This window comes from Urocitellus parryii, chromosome X (genome assembly GCF_045843805.1).
Source record: "Urocitellus parryii isolate mUroPar1 chromosome X, mUroPar1.hap1, whole genome shotgun sequence".
Lineage (NCBI taxonomy): Eukaryota > Metazoa > Chordata > Mammalia > Rodentia > Sciuridae > Urocitellus > Urocitellus parryii.
In genome coordinates, this window is record NC_135547.1 from 92,396,827 (window position 1) to 92,422,491 (window position 25,665).

Sequence of the window (25,665 nt, forward strand, 5' to 3'; positions counted from 1 at the left end):
CCAAGTGTGGTGGCACACTCCTGTAATCCCAGCAGTTTGAGAGGCTTAGGCAGGTGGATTGCAAGTTCAAAGCCAGCCTCAGCAATTTAGCAAGGCCCTAAGCAACCCAGTGAAACACTGTCTCTACATAGGCTGGTAACATGGATTAAAAAAACAAATCCAACAATATGCTACCTCCAGGAGACACATCTGATTGGAAAAGACATACACAGGCTAAAGGTGAAAGGTTGGGAAAAAATATACCACGCACACGGTCCTCGTAAGCAAGCAGGGGTGGCCATCCTCATATAGAATAAAATCCATTTCAAGACTAAGTTAATCAAAAGGGATAAGGAAGGACATTATATACTGTTAAAAGGAACCATTCACCAACAAGACATAACAATTATCAATATTTATGCACCAAATAATGGTGCTGCGATGTTCATAAAACAAATTCTCCTCAAGTTCAAGAATCAAATAGACCACAACACAATAATTATGGATGACTTCAACACACCTCTCTCACCATTGGACAGATCCTCCAAACAAAAGTTGAATAAAGAAACTATAGAACTCAATATCACAATCAATAACCTAGACTTAACTGACATATATAGAATATATCAACCATCATCAATTGGATATACTTTTTTCTCAGCAGCACATGGATCCTTCTCAAAAATAGACCATATATTATGCCATAGGGCAACCCTCAGTAAAGATAAAGGGGTGGAGATAATACCATGCATTTTATCTGATCATAATGGAATGAAACTGGAAATCAATGATAAAAGAAGGAAGGGAAAATCCTACATCACATGGAGAATGAACAATATGTTACTGAATGATCAATGGGTTACAGAAGACATAAAGGAGGAAATCAAAAAATTCTTAGAGATAAATGAAAATACAGACACAACATATTGGAATCTACGGGACACAATGAAAGCAGTTTTAAGAGGGAAATTCATCGCCTGGAGGTCATTCCTCAAAAAAAGAAAAAAACCAACAAATAAATGAGCTCACACTTCATCTCAAAGCCCTAGAAAAGGAAGAGCAAAACAACAGCAAATGTAGCAGAAGGCAAGAAATAATTAAAATCAGAGTGGAAATCAACGAAATTGAAACAAAAGAAACAATTAAAAAAATTGACAAAATTAAAAGTTGGTTCTTTGAAAAAATAAATAAGGTCTACAGACCCTTAGCCATGCTAACGAAGAGAAGAAGAGAGAGAACTCAAATTACTAACATATGGGATGAAAAAGGCAACATCACAACAGATACTACAGAAATACAGAAGATAATTAGGAATTATTTTGAAAACCTATATTCCAATAAAATAGAAGATAGTGAAGACATCGATAAATTTCTTAAGTCATATGATTTGCCCAGACTGAGTCAGGAGGATACACACAATTTGAACAGACCAATATCAATGGATGAAATAGAAGAAGCAATCAAAAGACTACCAACCAAAAAAATCCCAGGACCAGATGGGTATACCGAGGAGTTTTACAAAACATTTAAAGAAGAATTAATGCCAATACTTTTCAAGTTATTTCAGGAAATAGAAAAAGAGGGAGCTCTTCCAAATTCATTCTATGAGGCCAACATCACCCTGATTCCGAAACCAGACAAAGACACCTCAAAGAAAGAAAACTACAGACCAATATCTCTAATGAACCTAGATGCAAAAATCCTCAATAAAATCCTGGAGAATTGGATACAAAAACACATCAAAAAAATTGTGCACCATGATCAAGTAGGATTCATCCCTGGGATGCAAGGATGGTTCAATATACGGAAATCAATAAATGTTATCCACCACATCAATAGACTTAAAAATAAGAACCATATGATCATCTCTATAGATGCGGAAAAAGCATTCGACAAAGTACAGCATCCCTTTATGTTCAAAACTCTAGAAAAATTAGGGATAACTGGATCATTCCTCAACATTGTAAAAGCAATCTATGATAAGCCACAGGCCAGCATCATTCTGAATGGAGAAAAATTGAAGGCATTCCCACTAAGATCTGGTACAAGACAGGGATGCCCTCTGTCACCACTTCTGTTCAACATAGTCCTCGAAACACTGGCCAGAGCAATTAGACAGACGAAAGAAATTAAAGGCATAAAAATAGGAAAAGAAGAACTTAAATTATCACTGTTTGCAGATGATATGATTCTATACCTAGCAGACCCAAAAGGGTCTACAAAGAAGCTATTAGAGCTAATAAATGAATTCAGCAAAGTGGCAGGATATAAGATCAACACGCATAAATCAAAGGCATTTCTGTATATCAGCGACAAAACTTCTGAAACGGAAATGAGGAAAAACACCCCATTCACAATATCCTCAAAAAAAAAAAAATACTTGGGAATCAACCTAACAAAGGAGGTGAAAGATTTATACAATGAAAATTACAGAACCCTAAAGAGAGAAATAGAAGAAGATCTTAGAAGATGGAAAAATATACCCTGTTCATGGATAGGCAGAACTAACATCATCAAAATGGTGATAGTACCAAAAGTTCTATATAGGTTTAATGCAATGCCAATCAAAATCACAATGGCATTTCTTGTAGAAATAGATAAAGCAATCATGAAATTCATATGGAAAAATAAAAGACCCAGAATAGCAAAAGCAACTCTAAGCAGGAAGTGTGAATCAGGCGGTATAGTGATACCAGATTTCAAAGTATATTACAGAGCAATAGTAACAAAAACAGCATGGTACTGGTACCAAAACTGGCAGGTGGACCAATGGTACAGAATAGAGGACACATAGACTAATCCACAAAGTTACAACTATCTTATATTTGATAAAGGGGCTAAAAGCATGCAATGGAGGAAGGATAGCATCTTCAACAAATGGTGTTGGGAAAACTGGAAATCCATATGCAACAAAATGAAACTGAATCCCCTCCTCTCGCCATGCACAAAAGTTAACTCAAAATGGATCAAGGAGCTTGATATCAAATCAGAGACTCTGAGTCTGATAGAAGAAAAAGTTGGCTCCGATCTACATATTGTGGGGTCGGGCTCCAAATTCCTTAATAGGACACCCATAGCACAAGAGTTAACAACAAGAATCAACAAATGGGACGTACTTAAACTAAAAAGTTTTTTCTCAGCAAGAGAAACAATAAGAGAGGTAAATAGGGAGACTACATCCTGGGAACAAATTTTTACTCCTTACACTTGAGATAGAGCCCTAATATCCAGAGTATACAAAGAACTCAAAAAATTAAACAATAAGATAACAAATACCCCAATCAACAAATGGGCCAAGGACCTGAACAGACACTTCTCAGAGGAGGACATACAATCAATCAACAAGTACATGAAAAAATGCTCACCATCTCTAGCAGTCAGAGAAATGCAAATCAAAACTACCCTAAGATACCATCTCACTCCAGTAAGATTGGCAGCCATTAGGGAGTCAAACAACAACAAGTGCTGGCGAGGATGTGGGGAAAAGGGTACACTTGTGCATTGCTGGTGGGACTGCAAATTGGTGCGGCCAATTTGGAAAGCAGTACGGAGATTCCTGGGAAAGATGGGAATGGAACCACCATTTGACCCAGCTATTGCCGTTCTCGGACTATTCCCTGAGGACTTTAAAAGAGCATGCTACAGGGATACTGCCACATCAATGTTCACAGCAGCACAATTCACAATAGCTAGACTGTGGAACCAACCCAGATGCCCTTCAATAGATGAATGGATAAAAAAATATGGCATTTATACACAATGGAGTACTACGCAGCACTAAAAAATGACAAAATCATGGAATTTGCAGGGAAATGGATGGCACTAGAGCAGATTATGCTAAGTGAAGCTAGCTAATCCCTAAAAAACAAATACTAAATGTCTTCTTTGATATAATGAGAGCAACTATGAACAGAGCAGGGAGGAAGAGCAGGAGGAAAAGATTAACATTAAACAGAGACATGAGGTGGGAGGGAAAGGGAGAGAAAAGGGAAATTGCATGGAAATGAAGGGAGACCCTCATTGCTATACAAAATTACATATAAGAGGTTTGAGGGGAATGGGATAATAAACAAGGAGGGAAATGAATTACAGTAGATGGGGTAGAGAGAGAAGATGGGAGGGGAGGGGAGGGGGGATAGTAGAGGATAGGAAAGGTAGCAGAATACAACAGTTACTAATAGGGCATTATGTAAAAATGTGGATGTGTAACCGATGTGATTCTGCAATCTGTATTTGGGGTAAAAATGGGAGTTCATAACCCACTTGAATCTAATGTATGAAATATGATATGTCAAGAGCTTTGTAATGTTTTGAACAACCAATAAAAAAAGAAACGCTGTCTCTAAATAAAATGTAAAAAAGGGGGGGTGCTGAGGATGTCACTTAGTGATTACATGCCCTTGAGTTCAATACCTAGTACAAAAAAAAAGAAGAGGGGGTGCATCATCATTCTCTCCTTTTAGAGATGATCTACTCTCTAACTCCCTCTAGAGAGTGCTTTCTTTCCTAATGAAATTTGGTATACTTTTACTACATTTTGTGCCTTGCCTGAATTTTTTTTTTCTGTAAGATTACAAGAACTGAGAAACACAATGTGCTCCCCAGGCTACCACAGATAACATCTCCAGGTAGATAGTGTCATAATGAAATTGAGCTAGTGGACACACAGCTGTCATTTTTGGGAAAATCTGATGTCAGAAGGGTTATGTTGATCATATGAGAATAGCAAAATTACTGATTTCCTCCCATCTCTATAAACACCGTAAATATTTACGATTTTTCTTTGTTAAAAAATAACAGGGCTGGGAGCAGTGGAACATGCCTGTAATCTCAGCAGCTTGGGAGGCTGAGGCAGGAGGATTGGGAGTTGAAAGCCAGCCTCTGCAACTTAGTGAGGCCCTAAGCAACTTAGCGAGAACCTATGTCAAAATATTATACATAGAAGGGCTAGGGCCAGGCATGGTGGCACACGCTTGTAGTCCCAGTGGCTTAGGAAGCTGAGGCAAGAGGATTGTGAGTTCAAAGCCAGCCTCAGCAAAAGTGAGGTGCTAAGCAACTCAGTGAGACCCTGTCTCTAAATAAAATACAAAATAGGGCTGGGGATGTGGCTCAGTGGCCAAGTGCCCCCTGTGTCCTATCCCAAGTTCAAATAAACAAAACATAATAAAAAGAAGCTAAAAATTGTTTGCACTTCTCTCTCCCTCCTTCTCCCTCCCTCACCCCGCATCTTATCTTGCTCAGTTTTGTTTTACTCTCAACAGTTTCTCCTTAGTGTAGGAACATGTCCTAGAAGAGACAGAGAGCAAGCCCTGGAAGATCAACATACAGTAAAGGATTAATTTAGGAGGTTCAGGTTTTCTAAACATTGTACTTTATTTTCTCTCTCCCTCTTTCCCTCCCGCCCCCCTTCTCTCTTTGTACTGGAGATTGAACCTAGGGCTACTTAATCACTGAGTCAAAATAAAGGTATTGTGCCCAATGTACTAAGTCACATCCCCACCCCTTTAAAAATATTTTTTTGAGACAGGGTCTTGATAAGTTGCTTAGGTCCTTGTTAAATTGCTGAGAATGGCCTCAAATTTTCATTTCTCCTGCCTCAGCTTCCCAAGCTGTTGGGATTACAGGCATGTACCACCGAGCCCAGCTTAACCTTGTTCTTTCTGAGCAAAGGTTTACCCCTTTCCCAGCTCCTTGGAGATAACCTCTAACCCCTTTAAAGATCCTGCCTGATAAGAATTCAGTTTACTTTAGAGTCCATGAGCCATGCCAGACAGTTTATTCCAAAATTGTGTTTTATGGTAGTAGTCCAGGGTCATGCATATTAGCCTGAACTTTGGAAAACTGAGCAACTATAGTCAGTCACAAAAGTGATCATCTATGCTTATGAGACTGGCCCCAGATAAAAATCTTGGGTATCGTGGGCTGAGGTTGTGGCTTAGCGGTAGAGCGCTTGCCTAGCACGTGTGAGGTGCTGGGTTTGATCCTCAGCACCACATAAAAATAAATAAACAAAATAAAGGTATTGTGCCCAACTACAACTAAAATTTTTGTAAATCCTGCATATTAAGGTTCAGGTGAGCTTTCCTGGTTGACAGTGCTTCATGCATGTTACCCCACTTCTTGCTGGGAGAATTAAGCACTGGCTATATGACTCTGCTGGGCAGAACTGGAAGCTTGCTCTCCTTGTCTCTCCCTAGACTCGCTATATATGTGCTCTTTTCTATTACTGATTTTAATCTGTATTCTTGGATTATAATAAGCTGTAACCACCAGTATAAATCAGTTTTGATGAGTTCTGTGAGTCCTTCTAGTGAGTCACTGAATCTGAAGTTGGTCTTTGGGTCTTCCCTGGAAGTCATTCTTAAGAGTGCGTGATAATTAGTTTGTTCCAGCCCCTTCTGATCTTACTAGAGATTCCTTCTATTCTTGTTTCTAGATTGTGCGAAACTCTCTATTTCAGATGGCTGAATTCAAATTGGCCTATCCTGTCTGTTGACTATTTTGGTAGTCTCCTGTTCTCAGGTTTGGCTAATGCCCCTTATTTTGTTTTGCTTTTTTTCTATACAGATAATGGTTCTAAAGCATTTCATGTGGCTATTGGTGATTTGTCCTTACCCATACATATTTGGATATTATTCATGGACATTCCAGGTATCTATTGCTGTGTGAATAAACCACACGAACACTTAGTTTAAAATAATAACTATTTTATTGTTCATGGTTCTTTGAGTTAGGGATCTGGGGAGGGCTTAGTGAGGATGGCTTGTTTATTCTCCATATGATGTCTGGGGCAGTTGGAATGAAGTTACAGGATGGAAAATGATTTTATCACAGGACTGAGACCTCTGCCAGTTGTCAGCTGAGACATGAGATATGTGCACGGTCTCTTATGTATCTATTTCTTTTTGTTTGCTTTCTTTCTTTCTTTCTTTTTGTTGTGTGTGCATGTGTGTGTTTCTTCTCTTTTTGTGGTCTCTTTCTAAAATGCTGTCTCATTCTTCAGAAGGACAGCCTAAACTTTTGTAAAATATATTTTTATTGTTCTAGTTAGTTATATATGAGAGTAGAATGCATTTGACACATCATATATAAATGGAGTATAACTTCTCATTTGTTGGGTTGTACATGTTGTAGAGTCACACAGGTCATGTAATCATATATGCACAGAGGGTAATAATGTCCAGTACATTCTCCTATCATTCCTACCCCATACCTTCTCCCCTCCCTTCACGTCCCTCAGTCTAGTCCAAAATATCTCTATTCTTCCCCACCTCCTCATAGCCTAAACCTTTTGATGAGATGTCTAAGCTCCCCTCTCATTAAAGCAGTTCAATCTCTCTTAAGGCCTTGGCTCAGAAGTCCCAGGATACCATCCCTAACACATTTTATTGATCAAACAGAGCATAAAGCCAGTTCAGATGCAAAGAGTGAAAAAAATATCTTCCAAGTCTTGATGGGAAGAGTTGGCAAACATGTACGGGTTTGGAAATATTGTTAGCAGCCATACCTGTAGCAAACCTACCACACTGAGCATTCTGTGTCTGCTAGTTTCCTTGTAAATGTTATCTGTGTGGTTTTTTTTGGGATTTTTGTTGTTGTTTATCTTCTTATGGAAATGCAACCCAGGGTATTGCACATGCTAGGCAAAGTGTTCTATGACTAAGCTATATCCCAGCTCTGTCCATAGGTTTGATTTTGCTACCTGGTTACTCTGTGTATGCTGGCATAAAGACATTTGCTTTTCTTTTTTCCTCTTTCTTCCTTTTTCTTTTCAGTGCTGGGGATCAAACCCAAAGTGTTACAACACGAGGATCAATTACAAAACTGCTGCTGCCATCATGGTCTCAGTGTCCCTTCTATTTTTAAAGAAAAATTATCTCAGAAAATAATATAAATTTGGGGTAAGGGTATGTTATGGTTTGGATGTGGGGTGTCCCCCAAAAACTCACATGTGAGATACTGCAAGAAGGTTCAGAGAAGAAACGATTGGATTATGAATGTCTTAATCCAATCAGTGGTTTAATCCTCTGATAGGGATTAACTGAGTGGTAACTGAAGTGGTGGGGCGTGGCTGGAGGAGGTGGGAATTCTGAGCAAAGGTGTTTGTATTTGTATATGGAGATTGGAGTCACTCTGGCCCTTTCTGCTTTCTAATCACCATGATGTGAGCTGCTTCCCTCTGCTACATTCTTCCACCATGTTCAGCCTTGCCTCCAGCCCCAAGAAATGGAGACGGACTTCTATGGACTTAGACCTCAGAAACCATGAGTCTTCAGATAAACTTTTCCTCCTCTACAGTTGTTCTGGTCAGATCCTTTGGTCACAACAACAAAATAGCTGACTAAAACAGGGTAGAATGAAGAAGAAAAAAATGTTCTCAATGGTTCATTCCCTTGAGAAATTAGGAATAGAAGTCAATAATACACCTGTGGGTACACAGTATGTGTGTGCTTAATCTCCTGTGCTTAAGCAAAAAAAAAAAAAAAAAAAAAAAAAATTGTGGTGCTGCAGTTTGAATTCAGGGCCTTGTGGCATGAGGAGAGATTTAAAAAACCATGCTGCTGCCACCACAGTCCCAGAATCTCTTCTAAGTTTTAAAAAAATTCTCAGAAAATAACAGAAATTTTGGTGAATTTTTATCCCATGGAAATTATGATTCCATGTGTGTGAGCATGAGTACATATGTGCATGCTTGTGTGTGTTTATCTATCAATAAAGAAAAAAATATTTTTGGTGCTAGGGATCAAACCCAGGGCTGTGGGGCGCCATTCTCACACGTGATCGGGTGCCTCCCGTTGAGGGTCTGAGGCACTTTGGCACATGTCGAAGTTTTTCCCGGCCCTCTCCTGATGAGAGAGCCCATCCGTGTGGGGGTGTGCCTGACCACTGACCCCGGGGACCCAATCGCTGACCCTGACCTTGGAGTGCAGCCCCCCCTCAACCTTCATTGGATGGAATTCTCCCCTGAATCTCTGGTTCCCTAATAAAAGGCTACTCCCCGGCGTGCTCGCTCTCTCTCTCCTGCTAGCCCTGAGTAATCCTTGCTGCCCTGCTGGGCGGCTAGAGGAGCGAACCAGAGAGGGGAGCCGTCTCGGACCTAGCAATAGAATTAAGGTAACTGAGTCTGTGTGTTTTTATTTCGATCTCGTCTAACTAACTTTATGCCTAGAACCTCATTAATGAAACCACTGCGCAGGCCGCGTGGTAGACAGGGCCTCAGGCAATGCTAAGCATACACTCTACCTCTGAGCTATATCTCTAGCCCTCAACAGAGAAAATTTGAATCATGCATCTAAAGAACGGAAAGATACTCATCAGAATTGATAAGTAGAGTTGAACCTCCAAATTACTAAGGGAAGTTGTTATGGTTTGGAATATGAGGTATGCCCCATAAGTTTCTATTAATGCAGGAATATTCAGAGGTAAACTGATTAGATAGGAAAGCTAAGACTTCCACCAAGATTTCAAACTAGGAAAGCTAGTGCATCCTAGTTTGAATGGACTAGATGGTAACTATAGGCAGGTGGGGTAGAGTGGATAAGGTGGGTTCATCCTGTGGCCCCTAACCCCCCTTCTCTCCTTCCTGACTCTGCCATGAACTAAGTAGCTTTGCTCCACTGGACCCTTCCTCCCATGGTGCTGCCTCACCATGGGTCTAGAGAAATGGACCTCCCTATGGACTGCAACCATGAGCTCCAAATCAGCTTTTCCTCCTCTAGCTTGTTCTTTTTTCAATTATTTTGGTCACAGTGATGAAAAACTAACTAAAACAGAGATTGGTACTGAGAGTGGGGTTGTTGCTGTGACTAACCTGAACTTTTGGTTCAGAAGCATTGGTTTGCCAGAGGAATTTCAAATAATTTAGATGTGCAAGCTGGAAAATCTTTACACTGCTACAAGCAGAGCTTAATGGGTGATTCTGGTGGGAATTCAGAAGACCAGAATGGCAATAGGAATAGAAATGCAGACTTTGCTCATTAAATTTCAGAGGGAAATGAGGACTCTATTGGGAATTGGACTAGAGGCTGGCAAAGAACTTGGCTACATTTTGCCCATGTCCTGAGACTCTGTGTGGCTGAATTTAAAAGTGGTAAATTCGTCAGTTTGGTAGAGGAAATTTCAATGCAGTGCAGCATTCAGTCAGTAGCATGGATATTGATGTCATCTTTCAGCTAGGTTTACTCTAAAAAATCTGGAGCAGAAAACAAAGCTAAAGGATTTTAAAAACTTGTTGTTCGGCCAGAAAAGTCCTTGTAATGCTGGGGCCAAAGAAGGTATACTGGTTAAAGAGATTACAGGTCCTAAATAGATGCTAAGTACTTTGCATGTAAACAATAGAAAAGATGCCTTGAGGGCATCTCAGAAATTTCCAAGACCAATCCCATTGCAGGCTCAAGGGTCTAGATGAGAAAATTGCTTTGAGAAGAGGTCATGTGGGCACTCTTCTCACACTTAGGGTCCTAGGAAGTTGTCTCATCATGCTGTGCTACACAGGCACTCAGAGGCCACTACAGCCATGCCATCAGAGGGACAAGGTACAGTGAAAGCTGATGTCAAACACTGACATCATCCATGTGGTGCTGCAGGAATGCAAGATGCTGACTTTAGGAGATCATGGAGACTTCCACCAAGATTTCAAAGACAGGCCTGGGAAGCCAGGCAAAATGAAGCAAGGTCAGAGTCCCTGTGGGTTATTCATGAGATGGTGATGCATAAAGCTGTGAAGGTGAAGCTAAAGCTGGAATGGAGACCCCAGGAACTAAGCAATGCCATGAATTGGGACTGTCTGCTGAGAAAAGCTGCTGGCTACAGACAGAACTAGGTGTTAGAAATATTGGGGTGCCACAAGAAATTAAACATATGCTTGGAAATAGCTTGGCAAGATAAACTTTACCTCTGTAGAAGGATATGCTACAGAACAAAATCTGGCAAGCAAGCACTCCTGGGCAGGCAGCTGCCTGTTTTTATCCCTAATGTAGCATCGTCACTTGCTCTAATAGGAGGAGCTTGGGATTATGATTATTTGATTGGCTAACTTTTAAATTGGGAAGGACAAAGGGAAGGGCTTTAGTTAAAATGGCTATTGTTGGATTCAGGTTGGGGAGCTCAAAATGGCTATGATTAGATCTCACGTTCCAATTAAGGCTAAATACTATTGCTGAAAATGTACCACTAGACTTTCTATTTCTCACACAGGTAAAAATAGAGCCCATGTACCCTGCAACCATCAAGATCCAAAGGACCTCCCAAGCCTTTTGGAGAACTGCATTGCCATATATCCTAGATGCTATATGTGAGGTTATAGGACCTGTTTGCCCAGGTGAGTTTCAGACTTCTTTTGGTCCAATCCCTTATTTCTATGCCACTAGTCCTCCCTTTTGGAATGAGCATGTTTACCCTGTGCTATTTTATAGTAGATATATGTAACTTGCTTTTGATTTTTACAGGGGCTCACAGCAACCAGTTTGCCTTGAGTCTCACAGGATTCTTTCAACTTGGACATGCAGGCAAATCTGGAACTATTAAGATTATGGGAGTCCTGCAGAGAGATTAATGCATTTTACACTGTGAGGTGGACATGAGCTTTTATGGGCCAGAGGTGAAATGTTATAGATTGGATATGAGGTATCCCCCCAAAACTCCTGTTAATAGAGAAATATTCTGAGGTAAAATGATAAGATTATGAGAACTATAACCTAATCAGACCACCTAGTTTAAACATACTGACTGGGTAGTAACTGTATGTCGGTGGGGTGTGGCTGAACAAGGTGGGCCATTGGGGGCATGCCCTGGAAGAGTTGTTGTTCCTGTGATGCCCCCTATTTCTCTCTCTGCTTCTTGACCCTGCCATGAGCTGATAGCTTTTCCCCACTGGGTCCTTCCACCATGATATTTTCCCTGACCTTCTGGGCCCAGAACAATGGAGTCATCCATCTATGGGCTGAGACCTCTGAAACCATGAGCCCCAAATAATTTTTTTCCTCTAAGTTGTTCTTGTTGGGCATTTTGATTACAGTGACACAAAAGCTGACTAAAACAGAAGGAAAATGGGAATGAACAGAAACTTGACAGAGCCATTAAGTATAAAGAGATTGAGGGCTGGGGTTGTAGCTCAGGGGTTAAGTGCTTGCCTCAACTGTGTGAGGCACTGGGTTCGATCCGCAGCACCACAGAAAATAAATAAGTAAAATGAAGATATTGTGTCCATCTATACCTAAAAAAATTTTTTAAAAAGATTGAACTGGGAAACAACAAAACAGAAATAAGGAAATACAAAACTGGGCATACCATTGATAAAGTGAATGAATTTGGTTCATCAGTAATACACAGACTATGAAATTGAGTTAAAAACAAAAGTTATACTGTTAGTGTTAAGTAGTAGGTAGCAGCAAGCAGTGAAATGCATGGCAAGGTCAAGTGTTCTTTAAATTACTTTAGGGTCTTCTTTAAACTTCTTTCAAAGTGAAAGAGAAAGCAAAGTGTGGTAGTTGATTTGTAGAAAATAAACAGCAGTAAAGGAGCGAATATGTCAAAAGAAAAGGATTAATGGGACTAACTCTTGACAGGGTCCATTGATGTTGATGTGAAGCTAGGAATTATGGCTATAGGTGTCTCCATTTGTCTAGGAAGGAAGATTCCTTTAGTAGCGCAAGCACACTAAGGTAAGTTCTAACAAGCTATTGACCCCAATGCCCACATTAACATGAGATTGATTTGTAAATGAAGCTCCCCTAAATAGGATGGCCACTATGACCATTCCGGAGACAACCAACTAAGGTCAAAAACTCCACCACCCAATGTGAAGGAGGAGTTGAACACCTGATTGGCAAAGAGTACAGAAGATGGTCCCCAGTTCTCCTGGCAAACATTAAACAGTAACAAATTTGGAGATATCATTATCTCCCTTTTCATTCTCTGCTCAGAGTTGGCCCATTCTCTCTCTTGAGAGGGCTCTCTGCTTAAGACTCAATTTGCTTTTACTTTACTTTTACCTTACTTTCACTTATAATAAAGTTATTTTGCATGCCTTTTTGTGTCTGACTTTAAATTTTCTTTCATCGGAACACAAGAACTGAGGTTTGGAGTTTCAGCTCCCTGCTTTCCTATGACAGTAGGACTCTCCTCCATTGGAGAGTAGTTGGTTTCTAGGGACTCAAGATGGATAAGCTCCTAGATGGTAGAGATATCCCACCATGGGTGAAAGTTCCCAAAGACCTGAAAGACCCAGAGGTATTAGAGGTCCAGATGTGACTACTGGAAGCCCTGTTCAGCCCACACAGACCTCACATCCCTTACATTGAGCCATAAGCAAGGCCATGCTTGCACTGAAGACTCTGGAATCTTCAGATCTCACCGAGGTCATGGTTTATGTCTCCTATTTGTTTAAGCTCAATACCAAGTTGATGCTTCAGTCCATGGCTGAGTGGCACCACCAGTAGCAGGAGAGAATGCCCAAACTCGAGGAAGCCAAGAATGCCCATGAACTAGGTCCTTGGGTGAAGTGAAGCCAATTTCCAGCCAAAGTGACCAGGACTAGGATATAGAGATGAGGTTGTGACCAGAGATGGAATGGGTCTGGCTTGGTTTAAATTCTTCTATAACTTCTACAGCCAAAGGAATTAAGGAAAACCTAGATGTTTTGGGGTCTCTTCCTTGCTCTGAGTCATGATATGAATTTCTCTTTCCAAGGTTGCTAATGAAAGACTTAAGCTTTTTTTTAAAAGATTTTAAAAATTGTTTTTCATTAGGATATTACACCTTTTTTTCAGAAAAAGTATAACAGAAATTATACAAGTCACTTTTTGTGAAACATTAATATTTAGCAATGTTTTCTTTAGCCGAAATGTTATTTCAGTTATAAAAACCATCTCCGGTTACAAAACAACATAATCAGAAACCTTATCAGATTTAACTTGCTTTTACAAATATCCTAAGAATTCTTTAGCTAAATAGTATTTTCAATAGAAAAACATAATTTTAAAAAGTTTGGTATCTTTCTGTCATTTTATGTACATATATTAACTGTCTCTTTATAGAATGTGATCCCATTAAGCACTGTAAAATAAAGGCAAGAGCTCATCACCTTTTAACAAAAATATTTTGTATGCAACAACTGCAAGTATCAAAGATATCATTTAGTGATTAAAACTGCCTGCTACAAAATATTAAACAAAATATATTTATTGGATTGTTTTTCACTTTTCAGCCACCCTCTGGCATAAAAAATAAGGACATCCCATTAATAAAACCTGCAGTACGATTGGCTCAGTGGTTAGTTTGGTCCACTCTGTCCCCACCTTCCATTATTCTTTTTTCTCCCCAAACGCCCCCACGCCCCCACAGTGGCACCATATTATTAAAAATATTAAGTTCCTGGGATTTATGCTTCACATCAAGACATCATTTGAGTAATTTCAAATGATGTACAGCTCTTCATGTAAAAAAGATATTTTGTGGTCACAATTACCTCAAAAAGTAATTATATTCAAATAACCTGACATAGCATGCCTTAGCAATTACAAAACCATGATTTTGACACATGGCAATTTATAAGTTAGGCAAATGTGAAATTCTAAAAGATGTGAACAGCTGTTCTGTTTAAGTTTTCTGTTTAAGAGTGCTGCGAAACTCAGGTAATGACTTTATTTTTTTAGTTAACATAACCAGCCCACGGTACAGCATGCTAAATCATAAAGTACAAGTCCAAGGAAGGTAATACCTTTACTAAGTTACAAAACTTTGGCAAATCAACACAGTACTCTATAATACAATAAAATATTATTTATGTTGGAGTCATATATTAGACTTAGTGATGATTTTTACTCCAAAAATATCATTTAAATACCAAATCAAAACACTGTGATTTTTAGCAGAGCAAGTTATTTTATACAATTTAATGTTTTTTAAAACTATACAAATTCTCAATTTAGAGTCAGTTCCCCCATGCAGGCTGTGTGAGTCTGTATTAGCAAGGTGACTGTGTGTGTATGAGGAGAGGCTCTGCTTGCTTGGCCCTGGGGTTGGTCCAAAATCAGGTACAGTTCCAATGCCTGAAAAGTGTTAAAATTCTATTTTAAGGAGACTCAATGTCAATACCCATTTCTCCCGAGTACTTTAAAAAAATTGTTAAATTTCACATAAATACTAGAACCCTAGAAATTAGTCATTTCAAGCCACAATAACCTCAGATGATCCCTTGGATTTTAGAAGCCCTGTATCTTTTTGTTTTGATCAAAAGTCACATAGCCTTACTCCAGATTATTAGAAAAAAAATTCTACCTAAAACACAGTTGTACTTTTTAAATAACAAATAAATACACTGTCTGCTTGGAGAGACCTAGGGATTTGATATTCTATACTGACTTTATCATTTTTCTACAAATGCCGCCACCGCCATTGGTGTCCTTATGCTTCCACTTGCTGAAGCCATCAACTTTTCAATCTCATCATTTAATTTATGTATTACCCATTCCATTGCTTCTCGGCTTTTACTAGCATTAGAAGATATCGTGGTCGCCATCAGTCCTTCTAGGTAACTGCTAAGGCTGAATCCCTGCCCAGAGATGATGGCTTCCTGAGTCAAAATAGTCTTTTCTGGGTCTTGAGGATGTGGTTTGTAGATAAGTCTCTCATCCCCTGAAACCATATTTGTAAAGGAAATATTAGTTGATTTAAGCTCCATTGTTTTCTCTACAGGATCAACTACAGAATGTTCTTGCACATATGTTTTGGTTCTTGCTGAACCAATAAAAGACTTCACAATGGAAGGCAGACCCCACTCTGTGCTAAGAAGTCTGTGGCTGTGCAGCCTTCCAGAGGGATCTACATGCCTGTCTAGCACATCAACCCCAACCACACTCAGGTTCATAGGGTTTGGGTATTTCTGCATTGCAGCTGTTGTAACATTTTCCCATAGGTGGTCGAAGACGTGCTCCGAGGTCCAGATCTTCATGCTGCCTGCGGTTTGAGTCCTATCCGGAGATTCTGGGGGACAATCAAGCACTGAGGCACACTATCCAGGCCAATCTGCGCCCAGCAGCCGCACAGCGAGCGGGCAAGAATAAAGCTTTAAATAAGTAAAAAAATTAAAGTTATGTGTCATTTACTAGAAATATATTGAAAATAAAGAGGCAAAAGTAGTCAGGTAAATACATAAAAAATAAAAGCAGGTCTGGTAATATAATGTTCAAGCTGAAATCCAAGGCTTAAAAGCACCCAACAGATAAAAATACATATTGCATAGTAATAAAGTACACATTAGATGAATTAGATGTAATACACATAAACCTTTATGCAATCATCAGCAAAAATTCATGAAAATGTAATAAAATCTTATCATCTTAATTTATACTGGGAGAGTATACCTTTTTCAGAATATGTTAGATCATGTTAATAAAACAATTAAAGATAAACAAGATGAAAACTGACCCTGTTTAAACTAAAAATGAAAAGGGGTGGGGATGTGCTTCAGTGGTAAAGTGCCACTTTATCAGTGGTGTTTTGAGCTCTTTATATATTCTGGAAATTAATGCCCTATCTAAGGTTCAGGTTGTACAGATTTTCTCCCATTCTATAGGCTTTCTTCATGCTCTTAATTGTTTCTTTTGCTATGAAGAATCTTTAGTTTGATGCTATCCCATTTATTTATTTTTTATTTTATTTCTTGTGCTTTAGGAGTTTTGCTCAGGAAGTCAGATCCTGTGCCAATATCATATCAGTATTTTAAAAAGTTGCCTTGGCCATACCCCAGACCAATATCAAAAGCCCTCAAGCCAGGCCTGGTGTACTTACCTGTATTCCAGCTACCTGGGAGACTGAGGCAGGAGGCTTGCTTAAGCCCAAGAGTTCAGTAGTAAAGTACTTGCTGAGTATGCACAAGCCCTGGCTTCAATCCTCAGCACAGCAAAAACAAATAAATACTCTATGACATCATCTTTATTCAGATATAAGTGTATGTCAGTTGCAACTCATTTTCCAAAACTACTTTCCTTCTATTTTAAAGATTCTGTTACTATTCTCTTGAACATTCTGAGTTAGGAAAAATAAGCATATTATATAGTAAATGCTTTTATGTCTAAAATTGCGTTTCTTATGCTCTGACAGAAGAATGATATCTAGCCAGAGTGAGTTTCAAATTCTTGGATCTCAGTTCTCAATAATCTGTAGATGTTTTCTTCTAAATGACTTCTAGTGTTGCCATACAAAGTCAAGTGGCTCTGTAATCCCCTTTTGTTGCAAAAAACATGTTGTTTCTGCCTGAAAGTGTTTTAAGTTTTTATCATTTAAGTTCAACACCAATCCAAATTTGGGGTTGATTGTTTGGGTTCTTCTGGGAGTCAAAGATTGGGGGATTTCTGTGGGGGAGGAGCAATGAGTTAGGATCCAACAGAATTTGATGATCCAGAGCCTATATCTGCCATTCATTTGGGGGTAATAAGTGACAAGTGGGGAGAATCCTAGAAGGGAACAACTGGAGACATATATGGTTAAGTGGTTGGGACCTCTGTAGAATTTTTTGAGATTTAATAAGAATTAGAGATCTAAGTATCTAAAGTCATTGATTCAGTCCATGAGTTTATTGATTAGGGCACTAAGGTGATGAATGATCAATTACAAGCCTGGGATCATCGAGGAATTACAAGTCTTTGGGAATCATTTTGGGGTGGATCAATAGGAGTCATGGCTTGGGGCCTGTGCACAGTGGTAAAGTGCCCCTAGGTTCAATCCTGATACAAAAAAAAACATTAAAATTATAATAAATAAGATATTGATAACAGATATAAATTTTTTAGTAACTTATAAGCCAATTATGTAATTTCTATTCTTATGCCCTTCCAGCATTAAAAAATGCATTCAATTGTCTAATTTTCCTTTAAAAAATAATTGATACATTTTAAAAAGTAGAGCTTTGTAGAGAATCAGATGTAACTGTGTTACTATTACTGTTCTTGATGGAGTCTGCCTGCAAACTAGATATTCTGTCAAGATATAGAAAGGCAACAGCGGACATGCTTGAAAACGAGGTGTCTGCTGTCCTTGGGAGGGCTTGCTCGCAAACGAGGGGCTCCTTCAAGGTTTAGATAAAGTAACAGCGGACATGCTTGAAAACGAGATGTTTGCTGTCCCTGGGAGAGTCTGCTCACAAACGAGAGGCTTCTTCAAGGTTTAGATAGGTAACAACAGACATGCTTGAAAACGAGGTGTCTACTGACCTTGGGAGAACTTGCCTGCAAACGGGATGTTCTGCCAAATGGGCTTGGAGGGCGCTAAGAAAAATTTTTTATCTGTTCTAAACAAAGAGCAAAGCTCAGCATACTCCAGGCCGAAAGTAGATTAGCCATGAGAAGCGGGTCACTTCTGATTAGAAAGTAAAACTTCTGTGTGCTATGTTTAATTAGCTGAAAGACCTGATTTATTGATGTTGGAAGGCTGCCTTCTTTGTTCACAATACTATAAAAAGATTGCTTGTACACAATAAAGGACTTTTTTTTTCTGCTGCTGCTTTGCTTGCTCTGCTTCTTCTTCTTCTTTGCTTTCCCATGCTGACCTGCAAGTGAGTTACTGCAACAGAGCTTTGTAGATGGTAGCTATTCAGAAGGCTGAGGCAAGAGGATTGTAAATTCAAGGCCAGCCTAGGGAATTTAAGGAGACCCTGTCTTAAAAAATAAATAGGGCTGGGGATTCAGCTCAGTGGTAGAGCACCTCTGGGTTCATATCCCTCCACTGATAGGAGGAGCTTGTTTCATTTATTTATATATATATATATATGAGACATAAAAGCACATATCCCCCAAAAGCTCATGTGTGAGACAATGCAAGAAAGTTTAGAACTGAAGTGATTGGGTTATAAGAGCCTTAATCTAATCAGTGCATTAATCCACTGAGAGGTTAAATAGGTGATAACTATAGGCAGGTAGGGTGTAGCTAGAGGAGGTAGGATATTTGGTACATGACTTTGGGGTTATATTTTGTCCCTGAGGAGTAGAGCTCTGTTTCCTGATTGCCACTTCTTGAGCTGCTTTCCTCCCCCATACTCTTCTGTCATGAGGTTCTGCTTCAGAGCAATGGAGTTGGCCACCTATGACTGAGAGCTCTAAAATCTTGAGCCACAAACAAACTTCCTCTCCTCTACATTGTTTTTGCCAGGTCTTTTGGTCACAGCAATGAAAAAGCTGCCTAAAACTCCCCAATAATTCAAAAATGAGGAGAGGGTTTTGCTAGTTGACATGCTTTAAAATTCAACAAAATCAGAAAAATAATATATTACCAAAATATCCTAACCAGTTGTAAATTAAGGAACACTTTACCAAACTAATCAGTACTAAATGAGTCTACACTATATAAACTCTTACAGTCTGTAGAGAAAGATCCAAATTCATTTTATAAAAGACACTAAAATATACTGCTATAAAAAGAAGATGGAGATAATCTTTCACTAATATTGAAGCTAGTGAGTGGGTTAACTTGCTCTGAGCACTAGCAAATCTGTGTTTCATTGTTTCTGATTTGCCTTACTCCTCTATGCCTCAGTCCCCACATAATTAACTGATAAGTCCAACTTTGTCTGAAAAAAAAATAGACACCACCAGTCATACAACCTCCTGAGTTAATCTTTCTTTAGGCTTCTAGGCATTTCTGGTGATCTGTGGATAACAACCAAACCATATCAAGGGAACTGATATCTCCAAAAATTAATAACCATTCTGGTGCTACCTAGCTATGGCAAAAACTACACTATACAGAAACCACATATAAGTTTTTGCACCTGTAACCCCCAGCAAGATGAAATTTGAGTGACCATCCTCCATCTCCCACCTGCAGGTTTGTTGCCTATAAAGCTTTTTCTTCACCAGCTACTCTGTCTTTCAAGTCATTAGATTCATGTGGTGGTGAGGAAACCATACTGGTATCTTCTCGTCCAGTGGTCAACAGGGTGACAAGAAAATAGGAAATTTGTCTACATTGAACTCTTTTGCAGAGACTCTTTTGCTGACAGTCCTAAAATCAGTCTGGGTGAAGATTCCTGGAGAGGCCCAGTTAAGACATTTCAGTGGAGAAAGGGATTGCCACTTCAGATGAATCCCAAAGACACATTGGACAGATCCAAACATATCACATATTTTAAGATTCTTCTCATTCACAATATGAATGAAAAATTCTAAATAGAACAGCAGCAAATCAAATCCAGATGCACCTCAAGAGAATAATATACCGTAAACACTAAGATGATCCCAGGAATGCTAATATGTTTTAATATGTGTAAGTCAATCAACATAATTTCGTATACAATAATTTCTTATACAAATGCTTTAGAAATGTCACACAATGCTATCAATTAACATGAAAACATAAATTAATGTAAATATAATTATAATTAGTATAAAAAGTATAAATCAATATAAAAATATAATTAATATAAAAGGTATATAGTATAAAACTCAATAGCCATTGTATGCATGATAAAAACTGGAGATAAAATAGCAACAGAAGGAAACCATTTAAACTTGACAATGCCACCAGGTGCAGTGGTGCATATCTGTAAATCCCAGCTACTTGGGAGAAGCAGGAAGATGATGAATTTGACATTAACCTGGGAAACTTGGCAAGACTTTGTCTTAAAATTAAAAAAATTAAAAAGGACTGGGGATGTGGCTCAGTGGTTAAGTGCCCTGGGATTCAATCCCTGATACTAAAGAAAAAAATAAATATGAATAAATAAATAAAATGGCTGGAGATGTAGTTTAGTTACAGAGTACCCCTGGGTTCAACTATAGTACCAAAAAAAAAAAAAACCCAAAATTTGACAATACCATCTTCCAAACATTTCCAGAAAACTTCATACTAAATGGTAGAAGGTTTAAATCAATTCCATTAACATGGGAAACAAAAGAGGGATGTTTTCTACCATATCTATTATCCAATATTATTTTGCATACTCTTTCTCTGCATTTTCCATACAACTTTCTGCAATGATGGACATGTTTCATATATAGCACCATCCAACACAGTAGCCATTGGCCATATGTGACTATTGAGCACTTGAAAAGTACCTAGGTGACTGAGACACTGAATTTAAAAAAAGTTTTTTTGTGGTGCTCAGGATTGAACCTAGGGTCTTGTATAAGCTTAGGCAAGTGCTCTACCATTGAGTTCCATGCCCAGCCCTGAATTTTAAATTTTGTTTAGCTTAAATTTAAACAGTAGCCTTAGTGGATACTGTACTGGACAGCTAATACCATGAAAAAAGAATAAATAATATTATCAAATATCAGATAAAGAAAGAATATTATCTATATCTGATATGATTATATAGTTTGAAAACCTAGAAGCTGGAGATATAGTTCAGTGATAGAGTTCTTGCCTAGCCTGCATAGACCATAAGTTCAATCTCCAGCATCACATATACACAAAAGATAACCTAATAAACTATACTAAGAGGCTACCAGAATTGGTAGTTTTGAATCAGTACTAGATAGATGTTATAAAAATGATGCTTTTTTCCTCTATACCAATAAGCAGATGGGATCAGCAAAAATAAGTCTTAACTATGACAAAAGATATTATAAATATCTAAAAATAAATTTAAACATGAGATGACAGATTTATACAAAAATATCATTGAGTCATATGATATAATCAGAGACACCAAATGTAGATACAAAGGCTTAATGTAATGAAAATATTAAATCTCCCCAAACTATTATATTGAAGTTATATAACTCCAATCAGAATTACAATAGTTTCATTTTGTTGTTTTTTTGGGGGATGGGGTGGGGTGGGGATTAGCATTCACTTTGAAATGTGATAAAATGATTTTAAACTTCAGAGACTTCCCAGAAAATAAAATGTCAAGAATAAAAATCCTTTGAAATGAAATAGATTAGAGAGATATTTTCCAGATTATGTTCATATTCCATATATGGTAATATTCCACTGGTCACTTCCCCTATTTGTACAACCTCCTCGCCACTGATTTGATGTATCTCTGTTTACCTCCACTTACCCTATTTTTCGGTGGGGTTCTTTTTTTTGTCTTTTTTGGAACTGGGGGTCGAACCCAGGGCTTTGCGAATGCAAGGCAGACGCTTTGCCACTGAGCTACATCCCAGCCCCTTACCCTATTTTTCAAAAGCCCTTTTCAGTTTGGTTTTGAAATGCTTGCAGATTTGTGAGATAGGAATGGTCTCCCTATTGCAAAAATCTCTTTCTAAGTCTGGATTTGTATATATTTGACACAAAAAACAAAATTTGATCTCATATTTCATACTATTCAACAGAGTATATTCCAATTAGATTAAAGGTTTCAGTGGAGAAAGCCAAAACAATCATTGAAATAAATGTTAAGACTATCTTTCTAGAAAGAACTACCTAGAATAGAGAAGGTGAACCATGCAATATGGAATTAGAGAAGTCATAAAAGAAAGCTTAGACATTTCTGATCACAAACTACATTTTTTCTAATTATTTATTAAAGGATACCTATAAATGCAAAGTACAGATAGGGTTGGGAAAAACTATTTCAATGTAACTGACAGAATGTTAATATCACCAATGTGCAAAGGGCCTTCCAAAAATTGTTATGAGGGACTGGGGTTGTGGCTCAGTGGTAGAGCACTTGCCTAGCATGTGTGAGGCACTGGGTTCAATTCTCAGCACCACATATAAATAAATGAATAAAATAGAAGTCCATCAACAAAAAAAATTGATATGAAAAAGTCAAATTACCTTAAAGAAAATGGGAAAAAGGACATGAAAACTGGAAGAAGAGGGGAAAAACAGAAAAAAAAAGATTTGTAATTGTACAAGTAGTGAGAAAAATGCAAATTAAATTGATTAAATATTAATAGCCCTTGAAATGACAAAAATTAACGAAAGCATCAGCATCCAGTGCTGGAGGGAAATGGAAGGAAAATCTAAGCATATGTTCTAAGTTCACTTGTTTTAGTTGACTTTAAAAATTGCTAATTTTGGCCATGCATGGTGGTACACACCTGCAGTCCCAGCTACTCAGGAGGCTGAGGCAGGAAAATTTCTTGAGCCAAAGGAGTTCAAGTCCAGTCTGGGCAACATAGTGAGACTCTGCCTTAAAGGGGGTGGGGCAAAAACAATACCATTAATTTGGAGGTCACACAGCTGAGCAATATTTTATTAGTTTCCCACCAGTTTTGCTGTAGATTATTCCTTTGAAACTTGGGTCATGATGATAATGGTTGCTTAAATCACTATTCAGGGATTTGAAGGCTACTATTCTCAAAAGTACTGACTCTACTTGGGCCTGTGCTGGTGTCTTATGGGTGACTAAAGCAGGGTCAAAATTGTGTAGCATCTCAACCTTCATATTATGTCTGTTTCTTTTGCTACCTTAAACTTGGATTCAGGCTGTTCAAATCTGCACACAGACATGTTAGTCATTTAGGCAATGTTTATCTGGAACTGGCAGCACAAAATTTATGTATATGAAACTTGCCCTAATCTTTCTTCCCCCCTCTAGACTGATCACACCAAGATGAGGATAATGAAGATATTTTCAAGGAATGCCATCACAAACTTGTTATTATGTGCACATAAATCACCATGTTTTACAACATCCCATTCAAGATCAACAGAGCAGTGCCTAGAAGTCTCCCCTAACCTAAGCCCCCTCCTTTTTCCCTTAACTGAGGATAAAAGGAGTTCAAAATTTATGCTGAGTTAAAATGGTTATTTTAGGATGCTATTTTACTGTCTTTTCAGTTTTGCTGGCTTATCAAATAAATCTTCTTTCTTGCCCCAACAACTTGTCCTCTGTTCATTGGGCCCCTTTTTGAGTTTCAAGTACACATTTGTAACAGTGGGACTGGGAAACATTACAGCCTTCGGGGGAAGGAATTTGGCTATATCTATTTAACAATAACACGGTACCTTTATCAGCATTTAATAATAAAACTTCAAAATATAAGAAGCACAAATTGATTGGCACAATGAAAACCTCGCATCAACAATACAGTGGAAGATTCTCATTCTCTTTCCCCCTTCTCTGTAACTCATGATTAACAAGCAGAAGAAAATCATCAGGAAAGATATACATATTTTATACACCCCGACTAATAAGTTTTAACTAATAGACACACAGAGTACACTAAACCCAACAATTGGATGATGGTGTTCTCAATCAAAATATGAAAGTTTTGAAAACTGGCCAGGTAATTGAGACTTTGGGCAAGTTTCATCAGGTTTCAGACTTGACATCACTCAAAGAGCATTCTGAGGCCACAAAGCAATTGGGTTAGAAATCACTGACATAAGGATCAACTTTCTGTTTGGTAAAATGAAATTGTGTCAGGAAACTAACATTTTCTACACTCCCTCTACATGCTTTCTTTGAGATATCAATTCTGAGAAAAAAAGCACTACAGAATGAGCAAGGTCAAATCTTGAAAGGCTACTTTGGGCAGCATTTCTACCCCAGTGGACCAAATCCCAGGTAAGGTGCAGCCAGCACTCAGTCGTCTTTGTTTCCTTTCTCTAAAACTCTGCTCATTCCCCCTTGTTCCAGGGGACACCCCTGGCGCCCAATATAAAAAGCACCCATTCCTCTACCCTTTGAGTCTCAGAGGATTTTTGCAAGTTATTTTTTAAATTATTTATTTATTTATTTTTTACATACATGACAATAATGGAATGCCTTACACTAATTATTACCCATTTACAGCACAATTTTTCGTAACTCTGAATATAAAGTATGTTCACGCCAAAATTATGCCATTAATATACTCTTTTTTTTGCACTACAATTCTTAATACACAAATATACAACAGTTTTTCATATCTCTCTTTGTACACAAGGTATGTTGACACCAAATTCAAATCTTCTTACATATCGTTTGTATAATGATGATCATTACATTCCCCCTTCCTTGCCAATCCCCTTCCCTCTCCCTTTCCCTCCCACCCCTCTTCCCTATCTAGAAATAATCTTCCTCCCATGCTCTCCTTCCCTTTGAGTCACCGGCTTTATATCAGAGAAAACATTGGGCATTTGTTTTTTTTGGGGGGGGGATTTTTGCAAGTTATGACAGTGGCTTTCTAAATAATTCAGGGATCAAAAGGGAGTTATTGGATCCTCAGAAAATTCAGACTCAGTGTTCACGACAGTATAAGGAAATCAGAAAGGAGTTTGAAAGCGGGCTAAGATACGCCACTACGGATGTCACCCACATCCCCTTGCTCCCTCCACAGATCCACAGTTCCCGGCGCGGAATCACAACACCCAGCGCCCACAGAGGTTAAACTCTGGCTGCCGGCGACTTCCGCTTCCTGGCCTAAGTCTGACACGTACGACCCCCCCCATCCCACCCCCGCCAACACACACACCCGCCTCAGGCAACTATACAGGTGTAGTGACCACCGCCGAGACGCTGCAGGCAACCGGCCCTTTCTGAGACCGGAGTCAGTTTCTGACACAGACACCACCAGGTGGGCTCGGAAGGGCGCAGGGGTTCGGTTACCCGGGTAGAAGCCGGCACAGAGGAAAGGCTGCCAGGTCCCTCAGAGAAGTTTGGCGGGGGCGGGGGGGGGGGAGGGGCGGGGGGGGGAGGGGCGGGTCAGCCTCCCGGCCCGCGGAGGGGAGGGGAGGTGGTGGTGCTAGGCAACGTTTAAAGGAGCCCAGGCTTCCGGTGGGTAGGGGGACAACCAAGGCTTTGGTACT

The 25,665-nt window shown here is 38.9% G+C and overlaps 1 protein-coding gene and 2 pseudogenes across 2 annotated transcripts in view; 2 read left to right on the plus strand and 1 right to left on the minus strand.

Annotated features, from left to right (window-relative positions):
• The first annotated feature begins 13,137 nt into the window (after positions 1-13,137).
• Positions 13,138-13,484, plus strand: LOC113200345 (developmental pluripotency-associated 5 protein pseudogene; annotated as a pseudogene).
• A 1,125-nt stretch (positions 13,485-14,609) lies between these two features.
• On the minus strand, positions 14,610-25,463 carry LOC144250808 (PRELI domain containing protein 3B pseudogene; annotated as a pseudogene). Its single transcript, XR_013342586.1, has 3 exons — positions 25,332-25,463; positions 22,971-23,062; positions 14,610-16,045 (listed from the first exon to the last, which is right to left on the minus strand). The product of XR_013342586.1 is annotated as a PRELI domain containing protein 3B pseudogene (transcript).
• The window catches only part of Znf41 (zinc finger protein 41), a 51,689-nt gene continuing 51,401 nt past the window's right edge, over positions 25,378-25,665 (plus strand). Inside the window, exon 1 of the mRNA XM_026413754.2 lies at positions 25,378-25,433. The gene's annotated coding sequence lies outside the window, so the exon portion shown is untranslated. The remainder of the gene's footprint in view (positions 25,434-25,665) is intronic.